At 39.6% G+C, this 13,863-nt stretch overlaps 1 protein-coding gene and 1 long non-coding RNA gene across 3 annotated transcripts in view; one reads left to right on the top strand and one right to left on the bottom strand.

The window, feature by feature from the left end:
- Vn (membrane-bound neuregulin protein vein) overlaps nt 1-13,863 on the bottom strand; it is a 326,537-nt gene that overhangs the window by 117,586 nt on the left and 195,088 nt on the right. The window lies entirely within an intron of this gene.
- The window catches only part of LOC139767631 (uncharacterized), a 289,471-nt gene that overhangs the window by 85,496 nt on the left and 190,112 nt on the right, over nt 1-13,863 (top strand). The gene's annotated exons all lie outside the window — the stretch shown is intronic.

The raw sequence follows: 13,863 nt of genomic DNA on the forward strand, positions 1-13,863 counted from the left end.
CTTCCGAAGATAATCACTCGCGCGCGTCGCAAAACTTTCTTTCGCTTCCGCATTTGCTTTTTCTTTCGTTTCTTCTACGTCGCCGCTCGTGGACACCGCGATCCCAATACACACCGAACCCGTTTCGTTCTTATTCCGTTCTTTCCCTTTTACCGCGACGCAATAAGGCTATCTTAACGTTAATTGATTAGTCTCGGGGCGCGGGGAAAAGGACGAGGGAAAATAAAAAGGTCGCGTGGAAATCGTCGCGAGAGAGGAAAGATCGCGATATATCGCCATGCCATCTCTTTTAATTCATATTTTAATTCTCTCTCTCCATTATACCGCGGCGCAGATACCTTAATTTTGTCAACGGCCTCTTCCATTATATTCGGGAAGCTCCCCTTTGATCCTCTGAAGATGTCCCTGCTCGATAACACTACTAGATCTCGCCCGGAACTTATACTCTCGTCGGGCAAGAAGACCCGCAATATTGCGTTATTACATCTACACCATTTACCGCTCGCCCCAACTGGCTCTCAGCGAAACGGCAGAAAACGTCTTTATCTCGCAAGAACGCTCTTCGATTCGAAATCGTTTTCAGTTTCTCCATTGATTTAACTCGAAAACGTGTTCGCAATTCTTTTTTAAAACGGACGAGTAACATTTATTTTAAAAATCTGTAATTATAACTAAATTCTCTATATAGATAAAAGTAATTAAATATTTATGCCTGATGTCGTAATCTAACTAGTCTTTTTTGCAGATAATTAGTGCGATGATATCCTTTAATCTCATCATCCTCTCGTGAAATATCGCGGGGTCGCACAGCCGTTAAATGGCAGTGGCGCGATGTCCGACCTATCGGAACAAGAATCCGATGCACTTCGAGTCCAAGGGGTGCCGTTAGGGTTCGGCACAAAAAAAAACGGCAGAGAATTCGGTATGGTTCTTAGCGAGGATGAAGTGCTCAACGGTGAAGTCCTCTGGAGAGCTTTCAAGTGATGCTCCCATCCTACGTTCGCCTCCACCTCCTTCACCCTTTATCGCCATCCTTTCCCTCCCATAGTCGGTCGACCTCCAACCTTAACCGTCGAGGTACTTCTAAGAAGGTACACCGCTCCCTCCGCGTTCGTGAAAGTCTTAACTCGCACGACCGTGATATATATCGTGACTACGCCCTGATTCGTCAAGAACTTATACCTTCTATATACCCCGTATTGCACTCCGGAACAGCCTCCCCGCGACTGGTCCTCCTATCCCCATCGGACGTTCATCTTTGCTCAGAACTTCCGCTTTCACTACGCCTTCTGCCTTTGGGGGACTCGTATCCCCACTTCCGCTATCTTCGTTCGCCTCGAGGAAAAATTTCTGCAGGGTACGCGTCCCGCAGTGGCGGATAAGTTGCAATCCTGTCGTTTTTCATTGAGAAATTATGGCTCGTCCTTTGACTCTCGCTCATGAGTATTTTACCGTCGTTATTTTTTCGAAGCTTTAACTCTTTGAAATGTGTAACTACTGTTTCTTAAGTCTTTTTTCACGTTATACTAAAGGAAACTTTTGTAGTACTAATCTAGATACATAGTGTTTTATTTATAGATGATATGATCATTTGAAGAAATAAGTATATAATTATTTTGAAAGATATTATATTCCTATATTCATACGCTTTAGCTATTGCTTGAACGCCGCGCGCCGCCGCGGCGCCGGTATCTTTTATATAAACGAAGACTTTTCCGAAGATTATAGCAAGTAGAATATCAAACCCCGATTAAATCCTTAATAGACGGCACGTCAGTTTGCATAAAACGCGGGCGCGTTGCGGGCCGCCACGCTGCGGTCCAATTTTCCTAAAAGGCGCGCCTTGCGCCCAACATTTTACTGGCATAGCGGCGATATCGCGTTACAAAGCAGAATCCTCTCTCCTCTCTCTCTCTCTCTCTCTCTCTCTCTCTCTCTCTCTCTCTCTCTCGACGTAGCTTCGGAGTTGTCGACTGTTGAGCGGCCCTCTCGAACGTTTTCAAAATCAAAGGCGTGACGTGCTCTTTGACAGTATTCCTGTCAAAGAGCCCACTCGAAGTTCCCTTCGCTTCAGGGTGTTGCAAAGGGCGTCTTCCCCCGAAGCGTCAGCTCCTCGAAACGCGGTCGATGAAAGGGAGTAACTTTACCGTTTCGGATAAAATTATCGGAATATTTTTGCAAAGATTTTGCCTTTCATACCGGCGGTGCAGGCATGAAAGAAACAGGTGGAACAGATGCGTTGCGCGCGATGCTCCTTCCTTCCTTCTTCCAATACCTTTGATCGAATACTTCGTACGCAATTGATTGTTATTCGCAACCGTTTTGGGGATACACGAAATATATCGCCAATATCACCAAGTATATAATTCTCCTATACGAAAAATAAAAATTGAATAAAGTTCCGAAAAGAACTTTGTTCGGAGTTATCTTTTAGTTTCGATTATTTTTCCTATATTTTTTGCAGGAAATTTTTAAGGGCCTTTAATTTTTTAATTAACACAGCTGTACCTAAGCTATTATTTACTTAATTATTTATTGTTAAGTTAATTATTAGATTATTTATATTAATTTTGTTTATCGTTTTAATATTTTATCAATTTTCGTTCTTTTTTCCTTGCGTTTTATCTTTCTATCTACTGCTCGTATCTAGTTGGCCGTTGGTTTAATACACAACGCAACGGATTCGTGGTATATAAAAAGTGTATTAATTCGCAATGCAATTTCTGCAATGGTATTCGCTGGCAAGTCTCACGAGGAAGAAGCGCCGGCATAAGAGAGAATCGATGTAACCCTCGAGAAATATTCCCCGTGATCGGTGAAATATTTCTGGAGAATCCGTAGGGCAGAGTAGGTACTTTTCCAAACGGGACCGATTTAAATCTAAGCAGAGTTTTGGCAAGCGTGCCGAATCGTGATGGCGGCAGGATACAAGGGAGGAGGATACAAGAACGTGGTTTCTTCTCACAAGCTTTTGTCGAGGATGAGCTTCTTCTTCTTCTTCTTCTTCTTCTTCTTCTCCTTCTTCTCCTACTTCTTCTCTTCTTGCCTCCCTCTTTCACCTATCATTTCGGCTCTACCTTGCTCTGTTTCCCGGTCCCTGTATATCTCTCTGTCTGACTCATCGAGCGCGGTGAGTCATCCAAGGCAGGCGAGTTAGTGGACCTTGCCGCGAATCTAAATAAATACGGATGCATGAGCGAGGAGGAACGAGAAGAGGGTGGGTTGGGCAGCGCCTAGCGAGACATCGCTTAGAAATGCGTGAGTAAGAACCTCACGCCGCGGTAAATTTATATCGCCGTTCCGGTGCCGTCACCTCCTAGACGTCTCCTCCGCTTCTTCGTAGCCGTCGATTCGCTTCTAGCCGCGTCGAGCCGCAAGCTAGATCGATCGATCACGTCGACGTCCGCGCGAAGCTTTTTTTTTCTTTATCGTGATCCGCCTTTCGAGAACCACCGACAATGTTTTTCTTTTAGTAGAGTGGAAGTTTCGAAGAAATCCTGTTCTCTTTAAAAATCATGGCTTCGCAATATCTTATTGGACAACGGCGACATTGATGGAAAACTCTGACAATCTTTCGTCTTTAACGAGCTAACGTATTAAAAAGTACCTAACTAGATTCGTCTTACGCTGTCATATTTTCGTTATTAATGACGTGTAAGATACGGGAATAATACGGGAATTAGTTCTCTGAACAAGAAAGATCTTATTTTATCAATATAGTAATTGAAGTTATATTAACTTTATACTAAATTTCTCTACTTATACATAAAGATAAACATAACTTTTCATATCAGCTTTACCTCTTATTTACATATTATACAAGAAGGGTTAACTTATAAATATTTGAAGGTGTAATTACCTCTTTGTAATCTTATGCACAGTTAATGAATGAAAGTTTGATAATTTGTCGTTTGTTAGAATTTCTTAAAAAAAGATAAAATTTATATTAAAGCTATAGGATCATTTAAAATTAACTAAAATTTAGTTATTTAATATCAAATTGATATTTAATCGATATTTAAATATACATGAAAATTGTCCTTTAGGAAGAAATCGCCATGAAATTTTGTCAGATAGTTCCATGAGAAGTTCATTTGATACCGATGGGACATTCTATACAGTTTCCATTAAATAGCGCGTTCGTTCGTGGGGAATTGCAGACTTTACGTTGTAATTTACACATCGTATACCGCAGTGTGTGCGTCGCCCCTTTATTTGAGCCCGCATCGTGACGGTTACTGACGGTACGGCCAACATTGCGCCATAAAGTTGCGTTGGCTGTAACGAAAGCTCGGCGAGGCAGAAGGGAAGTTTCGCGAGCGAGACCGAAGCCGCACAAAACTGAAGGAAAAAGGAACCGATGGGACACTATATTACGCTAGGGGCAATTAGAGAGGAGCGATGAATTAGAAATATCCGTTTCTGGCGCGTGCGACCAACGACAGTCGCGATCATAATAGAAATTTCTATCTGGCGCGAGGCGCGGCGAGATGGCGGCTAATATTCGTGATGAATCTCTCGCCGGCGGAGTCGACGGAGAGAAAGAGGGCGGCATCTCCCATCAGCGAACGAAAAGATAGCTGTAGGGGAGATCAGTGTGGCTTTGTTCGCAAATTAATAATTAATTAAAACTGATGGGGCCGACCGAGTCTAACCAGAAGCCCACCGCTCGCGCGTTTCCCAGCAACGTATAAATGTGATTATTCTTTTCTCGAATAAAGGTGCGCGGACGTGGATGTAACAGTACCGCGTAAATTCGCATCTACCTCGCATATGAAAACTTTCCATTTTGACAGATTTTTCGTTAAATTATTCACTATATTATTTTAAGCAAATCGTCGCGACATTTTTTATCAATGTGATGTATTGAGACATTGAATTGATAGCAAAGTAATCCTTATATAATGAAAATACTTACAGCGAACATATACAGATAGATCTTAGGTTTTAAAAAGAAATTATCAGAAATATTTTTAATTGGAGTTAAGTGATTCAGTATAATTAATATTTTTTATTCTCCTTTTTGTTTTTTCTTTCGGCAACTTGTTTGAATTAATATCAATTATTATCGAATAATAAAGTTCATATCTGCTATTTTTATTTGCGTCTGCTACATAATATTATAGCCGTAATTCTAATATGTAAAATAGAAATTCTTCAGCATCCGCATATTAAATTTATACGACTATCTAACCAGAAATGTCATGTAATAAATATCAAATATAAACCAATAGTTAAAATATATAAATTAAAATATTAGAAATTGAAATATTAGAAAGTACCACCAATTGGTTCGTATTTCTATATTGCCCTTACTTTTCTTAAATCTTAAAAAGTAAAATGCTCGATCGACATATAAATTCCTCATAATATGTCTATTTCTCGCGATCGGATTGGAAGAAATCGCGCGGTCGAGAGCTTAATCACTAAGATAGAAGAGTCTTCCTGGGCAAATATCCGATATCGATATTCCCTACGCTAGTTATATGTCTCCTTCCTAGGCTTATAAATATCTTATTCTCCTATCCGAGGGTACCGCAGTACGTTAGACTGACTGGTCGCTGCCTCTTGACCCCTTGCGGATCGTCCGTGGAAAATCGCTAGTCGATCTCTTGACTCTTCGATCCATCTCTGCGGCACTCTCATCTCATCTTCGTCGCGTTCGCGGTTTGGGGCTCGTTTTCCCGTATGCGATGGGAGGCTTTCGTCGGGGTAAACTCGACCGATACGGCGGTCGGCGCGACTTTGGATCACGTCCAAGAAGCGTTGCAATTTCGAGGCGATGGAAGAGAGGGACAAAAATCGGACCGGTTTCTCTCTCAGAATCCTCTCAATCGCGGTCTCTAGCTCACCCTTGACTCTTTCTTACTAGCCCCTCACGATGGCCAGGAGTTGCGACTTAATCGCGTTTGGCCGATTTCCAGGACACGAGCGGAAGTTACCCGTGAGTTTGCCATCCAGTCACTGGCCATTATCTTAAAACTACGTTTGTCTCATTCCCCGGCGGATGAGACTCTGGTACGTGTACACGACGCTCGTTTAGTCGTTAAGGTCGATCTTTCTTTTTCGTCGCGCGGATCTCTCTATCCCTCCGACGCTCTTCTTTTTGTAAGGGACGCACAGAAACTGTTTATTACTTAGATCTGGTTGAATCCTGGTGTGTTTGCGGTGCAAAAATGAGATTTTTAAAAGTTCACCAAAGGTGAAATTTATTTTGAGTTTATTTAAAACTTATTTTTATTTTATCCTTGAATTCTTATCGATTATTTAAACCGAGAATTTTATTGTTAATATTATTAATTGACTGAACATGCAGTGCGGATGTCTCCGATGTAATTGAAATCTTTATTCGCGTAAGAAATTCGCGCGAGGAAGCGCTGTCTGCTCATTAGAGAATTTCGGGAGTATTATAAATGTTGCAAGTAACTTGCAACACACACACACACACACACACACACACACACACACACACACACACACACACACAGACACACGCGCAGGAACTCGTCGCGAGCTGACGATCGATTAACAATGCAGTGAGTTTCTGAAAGTAATCGAGCACAGAGAGTGGGACGGACGAGTAGGGTGCTTTCCAAGCTTCGGATTTATTCGCGCATATAATCAAAAGAATCCTGCGGGAAAGAGGAGAATTCCGTTTCCATTCTCACGTTAATACTTAACAACGGAGATATAGAATTTCCTCGTTTCCGGAGTTTATTACGAATTTCCCTGAGCCCTCGCGCATTCGAAATGTTAAATTAATAAGCATTGTTCTAAAGAGGGATCTTGCGGCCGCCGATTGTTAAAGTATCATTAAAAAAAAAAAGAACACTCCGCTCGAAAGTTATTCACGCTCATTGCTAAACTCGACTTGGCCCGTTCAAATTATCATAGGATTCAGATATATCATACCTGCGAATTTTGCAAAGTTCCATACTAACAGACGCGTAAAGTCTCAATTCGAATTACAATTACACTGTCTCCACTCTTTATTTTATACTCTCTACAACTGTATTTCTCCACTAGCATCGCAATAAATTAAATTAAATTAAATAATATTGTAAAATATATTACGTAAAAATATTCAGCCTTTTTTTCACGGAAAAGTTTCTTTTATGCAAGCATGGGAGTCTAATATTGCTATTATATACTTCCTTTATTCTTTCTTATTGCTATTTATTTCTCATTTTGAATATAAAAATTCACGAAGTACCTGTATAGGTACTGTTTTTCATTGTTAGAACTTGCATTGAGATAAGTAATACAATACAGGTTACAATACATATTAGTAGAATACGGAAGATAATTTCGCCAACGCGAATTTCGGAGAGAAAGAGAGGATGGAAGGGGGAGGGAAGAGAGACACCGAAACTCGAAGCGTAATACGAGAACGAGTGGTACTTGTACGCTTGTTCGTGCCTCTCTGCAAAACGGCAGCACGCGTGTATTTTCGCAGCACTTACATGTATACAGGACGCGGCGCGTCGGAGTAACTTTTTCACGCCGAACGTTGCCTCTGTTGCCATTTTACATTGCGCCGCGTGGTCACCGAGATTGGCACAACGCTGCCTTTATTTCCTTTGTCCAATTACACGCTGCCCGTTTTAGGTAATTACACCACACTGCCCCCGGGTTTTCGGAGTGCCGGCACGATAATCCACGTAGCCAGATGATAATTCGTCACGTGCAGCGGCTGCAACGATAGTCGGGGTTTCCGCGGAAATATCTTCCATTCATTTTACGGTCGTATTTACGACGCGAATTTGTCGTTGTCGGATGCACGTTGATACGTGGTCCTACGCATAGGGTACATTTTCCGTGTGAGATAATGAAAAAGGAATACAATATTTGCGATCTGCTAATTTTTTCGGAATCAGGATATTATATAATCGGTTTAGTTGTATGAGAATGTAGATAAACTCAATTTTATACGTAATGAATTTTAATATGTAATTATAAGTGATGTGCTATTGATTTTTACATCACCAGCGGAGTATATCCCTGTTGAATCAAACACACAGACGGGGATAATAAATATATAAATTTTCCTAATAAGCTATTCCATAAATACGTATTCAATTATCATCATATTATAATTAAATAATTCATAATGTTATATATATTATAAAGCAAATGTATATTCTAAATATATAAGGATGGAGTTCATGAGAATATTATTCACTCTTTTACTCATGAAATATGCAATAATAATCGATGTGTGTAAAATCAAATTGTTAATTATATAAAGATACAAGGTTTAAGTATGTGTCTGTGTGTGATAGCAATATTTCTTCAAGTAAGAGTTTCTTAGAAACACCGCAAGAATAATTACTTATTTGTACATAATGAATAATTAGAAGAGATGTATGTGGTAACTGTGAATCATTTCGCATAATGAGATCAAGAATCTAAACCGGTTAAAGGAAAGACGCAAGTGGGTCGTTTAAGTAATTTGCAGCCGCGCAACCGACAATTGTGCCATTAGACTTAATTAATTTCTGCCGCTGAAGGAAATATTTGCACCTATTTTACGGGTTTACTCGGCTTCGGCAAATGTACATTTTAATACGACTGTTTGTTCCGCGTGTTAAAACAGCGGTGTTTTAGTCAGTCCCATTGCACTTTCAAGATGACGAGGTGACACGAGAAACGGCTGAAAAAAATGAAATAAAACAAAATAATGAAAAATATAGCGCGGTGTTTTAGCTATTTAGCCGGAACGCACACTCGGCGCGGTCGGAAACGGACGGGAATTTCATTGCACACACGGTGCGTCTGATTCACAGAACCATAAAGCGATTTCTGCCGGCGCATTACGCCGATCGAGGCGCGAAAATACGGGAATGGCTTTTAATAGGGCGTCGAAGAGAGCTTCGCCCACACGGTTCGGCAAGCAAGGCTTTAAAAATAATCGGTGCCGTCCGCGGTATCGCGGTTGGACGATTTCGACCGTTTATTCGTCGTGTTAATGGCTTCGGTCTTTCCAGCAATTTGTATTTACCTCTTTGGCTTCTCTTTGATAGAACATATTTTTATGATCGTAAAGAATTTTTCCTGTAACTTTGGATAAAAAAAAATTTGCATAGAGAAATATTCTTCTGCAACTTAAATATTCTGAAACTTAATATGTAAGAAATTTGGATTTAATTTCTCGATAAAAGATTTGAAGTAGATTCTTCAATTTCTATAGATATTTTTTTGAAGTCCAAATCTTTTACTTTACGAAGAAGTCTTACAGCTTTTATGTCTTTTCTAGCACTAATTGTAAGGAAAATTATCGCAATGTTTTTCTCTTTTGTTACATAAAATTATATATATATATATATATTGTTTTCACATTTAAAAATTATTTATTTCTATCAGAATAGAAGTATCCTTATTATAATGATTGCTGCGACCATAATAACGAGTACCAAAAATCCAAAGACTATTGCGAAATTTATACAGTATTCGCGGCGAAGCTGCGCTTTTCGAGCAACTTGGCATTTCGCGACCGTGTTTTCCGTCGACAAAAAGAATGGCAACATTTGCATATGCGCTCAACCGCCATCTCTCTCCTCTCTCTCTTCTCTCTCACGTTTTTCCGATAAATTATATTTGCCAAGTCGGTGCGAGGAACTCGGCCTCGCTGAGCCCGTGCACGCGTGAACCGAGAGCCGCGGCGAATGCAGATTTACGCAAAATAGGAGCCCGTTTTTGAGAGACTGTTGGCCAACAGAGAGAGAGAGAGAGAGAGAGAGAGAGAGAGAGAGAGAGAGAGAGAGAGAGAGAGAGAGAGAGAGAGAGAGAGAGAGAGAGAGAGAGAGAGAGAGAGAGAGAGAGAGAGAGAGAGAGAGAGAGAGAGAGAGAGAGAGAGAGAGAGAGATGGAGGAAAGAGAATACTCTCACAACGAGACCGCTGCAAATGCGGCTACGTATCCGGTGGACGTCGGCGCCGGACACAGGAAAACATATAATTTAACGGATGGGGATAGAGCTCGGTGTGCTAAACGGTCGTTCGACCTATTTTCACCGGCCTCTATTATTACTGGGATCTTTGTCAGAACGTCGACATTAACCGTTGAATTCGCATGCAATTAGCGTCGTAAATTTACACGCGAAGTAATCGTTCCAAAACATGGAAGGTAACACGGTTTATTATGGTCCATACATATATCGAGTATTAGATTATATTTCATATTAGTTAGACAGATCTCGAGAAGCGGTGAAAATCTACACTTGTTTCAATTATAGCTCTTCTAATAATAAATATTAAGTTATAATGCACATACACGTTCATACATTGAATTAAATAATTTAAAAATTAAACATTTTCCTTAATTTAAGAATTTATATTGAGAATCTATGTATGTTATTATCGTGAATTAAACTTCAAGTTTATACTGTTGCATTGATATACAGACCTGTATATTGTATATGTGTTAATTTCAATTCATGTATCAAGGCGGAAAGATGGAGTTTATTATGAACGACTGTGTGCTTTTAATATACCTTTAATATGCCCGTTTATATAGAGAGAGCGAAAATAAAAGACACAAATATAAAAGTCACGCAAAAACGCAGTCTGAATATACACAGTGATATGCCGGCCAGCGAGAACGTCTCGGATGTTGCAATGAAACGTGTAATTCAACGACGTTGAATAGTCTCGCAACGAATAAGCGCGTAGAGATATTTGTTCGAGTTTTGGCACCGATTGTTCTTTGAACCATAAAATTGTGCGTGAAATTTCCTATGGAATGGCATGACGCCATAAAACGATTCTTCGCTCGTATGAATGCTACTTTGCTTGCTTGTTAAGTTGACGAAAAATATTCTTCACGTCATTTTACGATGTTATATCCAACGCGCTAAAATTCTTGAAAGAATTTTTCATTTTCTGCCTCTTTATTATTTTCGTATATCCTGTACTGTGTTTTAACTAATTAAATTAATTGTCATCGAACTTAGCAGGATGTATATATGTTACAGTTAAAACGCGAAATCCGTCAAAACCCGAATTTACTGGTAAATTCTAGTTTTAACTAAGCCCTTTCGGTAATTCGCGTTCTAACTGAAAGAATTTAGTTAAAACTAGAATTGACCGAATGCTTTAGTACATTCGCGTTTTAACTGAAATAATTCAGTTAAAACTAGAATTAATTGACCGCTTTAGTAAATTCGCGTTTAAACTAAAATAATTTAGTTAAAACTAGAATTGACTGATTGCTCTTAGTGAATTCTGCATAACTTGCATGTACTTTAAATTATAAAGCGAGGTCCACGCTGCCTACCGGCGGAGGTGGGTGCGGGAGGGGGGGCCGAAGCCTATGTAGGTTAGTGACGCGCTTTAAAAGTATTTAAATGGTTAGTGATGCGCTTTAAACACTTAAATACTTTTAAAGCGCGTCACTCACACACACACACACACACACACACACACACACACACACACACACACACACACACACACACGCACACACACGCGCGGGGGGGTGCAAGGCCTTCGGCCTTCGGCCCCCCCTTCCGCACCCACCAAAGTACATGCAAGTTATGCAGAACGCGTGTCGTGGACGTTTCTCAAATGCACACATCGCGTTGTGGATAATAAAAACGACCACACACCGAAAAAATATCTCATTTCGGTCTTTGGATGATCAGCACCGTCCACAACGCGTTGTGGATGTTTTTTTCGCTCACTGAGCGATTTCGGTGTTTGGGCGTAACACATATATGTATAGCATTGCCGATTGAGGGATTTCGCGTTTTGACTGTAAGAGAAACACGTTAGACCGCGAATTTACTAAAGCAGTCGGTTAATTCTAGTTTTAACTAAATTTTTTCAGTTAGAACGCGAATATACTAAAGCACTCGGTCAATTCTAGTTTTGACTAAATTATTTCAGTTAGAACGCGAATTGCCGAGCTGGCTTAGTTAAAACTAGAATTTACCAGTAAATTCGAGTTTTGACGGATTTCGGGTTTTAACTGTAACATATATAATGAATTATCGGTTTCATTAAGAAATGTGAAGAAATATAAAATAAGAGAAATCAATGCTGGAAATAATTTTTATTACGGGGTATTATAGAGCAAAAATGTTATAAAAATTGCCGTGCAATAAAATTATGCAAACTTTTGAAAGATAAAGTTTACTTGCAATCAACAAATTGAATATTTTAATTAAATAATTATATAAATTAATTATAATAATTGAATAATTAAAAAGATTTTACTATAGGTGAATAAATTAGAAAACATTTTTTTGTGTGACTTCAAGCTGTAACTCCATAATCATTTTTTTGTTACATACTCTTTTATTATACAAAGAAACTTAGTTACGGATTTGTTTGAACAGCCATTTCTAGCATATCCATAAATAATTTTGAAATTCGGGGCAGTAGTTTCTCCGAAATTCCGTATAATTTCACCTTCACGGATTTAGAAACGGGGTGTGCAGCATCGTCGATAAATAAGCGACATAAATCAAAACCCAAGTGTACCGATGGCCCGGCGCGATTTGTCGCGTAAAAATTTCGCGAAAATTATCGCGCAGCCTGCGAGCCGCGCGCAGGATTATCCGGCTTTTTCTACAAAACGAGGTTTCGCGGAAAGTTGGCAGCTTTGTGGCAACTTCTATCCGTGCCGCGATGCAACCGCGTTGCTTGGCCAAGCACATTATGTGGCATAGCTCGATGACGTAACACGAGAACGGCTTTAGAGGATTTTAGCTGCATTTTAGTGAGATAATTCACTTTGGTTGCATGTTATAAACTCGATATGACCTTTCAACGGATCTCTCGTAAATTAAATTATGTAGTCGTTGTGCCATTGTCGGTGTTGAAACCGAACCGCGAACGCAGGTTTAGATAAAAGAAGTCGATATATCACAATCAATAATATACAATCAAAAGGATTTTTCTCAAAATTTGCAATGCAAATATCCACAAATAATGATATGATTTTAGAACGTCGAGCTACTTTGGCGCTTATCATATCACTACCAGTTAATAAGAGAGAACTTTTTTATATAAATATTTTACATATGTAGTATCAATATTTTTAGAAATATTGGTTTGCGAAACTCAAAATTCATACGTATGAATTATTATGACGTCTATCCAAAATTAAATGGCAATGCCAGTTTTATCGAAGTTAGGAATTGATTCTTCTGCCATTTCTGAATAATCTTGTATTATAAATTCGCGCGATACGATGTGCCAATAATGACGTATATGTCTAGATATTTTCCGCGAGAACGGAGGGTAGCTCACAGGGACTCGGGAGATTAGACGTTTTCCTCTGGTTTCCGCGTTTTTCTCGTTTGCCGTGCAAACTCTTTCTGTGTGGCAGTCCTTTGGGGCATCTCGTGAATTCTAACGTGCCGTTCCGTGAGCCGCATTACACCACGACCGGCACGTCAACGTTATTCGTCATCTTCGGATTCGTCTGTCGTGGCACTATATGGTACACTACTTGCATCGCATTCGCGAACGCAAATTGACGTTTGATAAAAGTGCATTCGTCTGCGCTACGCGTACGTTATGGTACTTTCGTATGTATGACTTACATTTTTCTTGGTCCTCCGAATAAGGTACAAAACTGTATTTTTCTTGCAGTTGATCTTACAAAGTACGATGCATGAAAAAAGTTACATTACAATACATATTTTGCGATGTTTAATGAGTTTTTAGGATTTGCGATGATTTTTGCCAATCTTTAATTCAAGATAAGTTCATTACCTAATATACATTATGTATTATGTAATATACATATACGTATATAGAACTGTTACTTTGCAATGAAGTTATGGCAGTAGAATGTATCCGCGTTGGATCAGACAAGCCTTAATATGATTGAAACAAGTTATATCGGACATATTAAA

This window comes from Temnothorax nylanderi, unplaced genomic scaffold (genome assembly GCF_030848795.1).
Source record: "Temnothorax nylanderi isolate EJ_2023f unplaced genomic scaffold, tnyl_v1.0 TNYL_tig0011_pilon, whole genome shotgun sequence".
Taxonomy (NCBI): domain Eukaryota; kingdom Metazoa; phylum Arthropoda; class Insecta; order Hymenoptera; family Formicidae; genus Temnothorax; species Temnothorax nylanderi.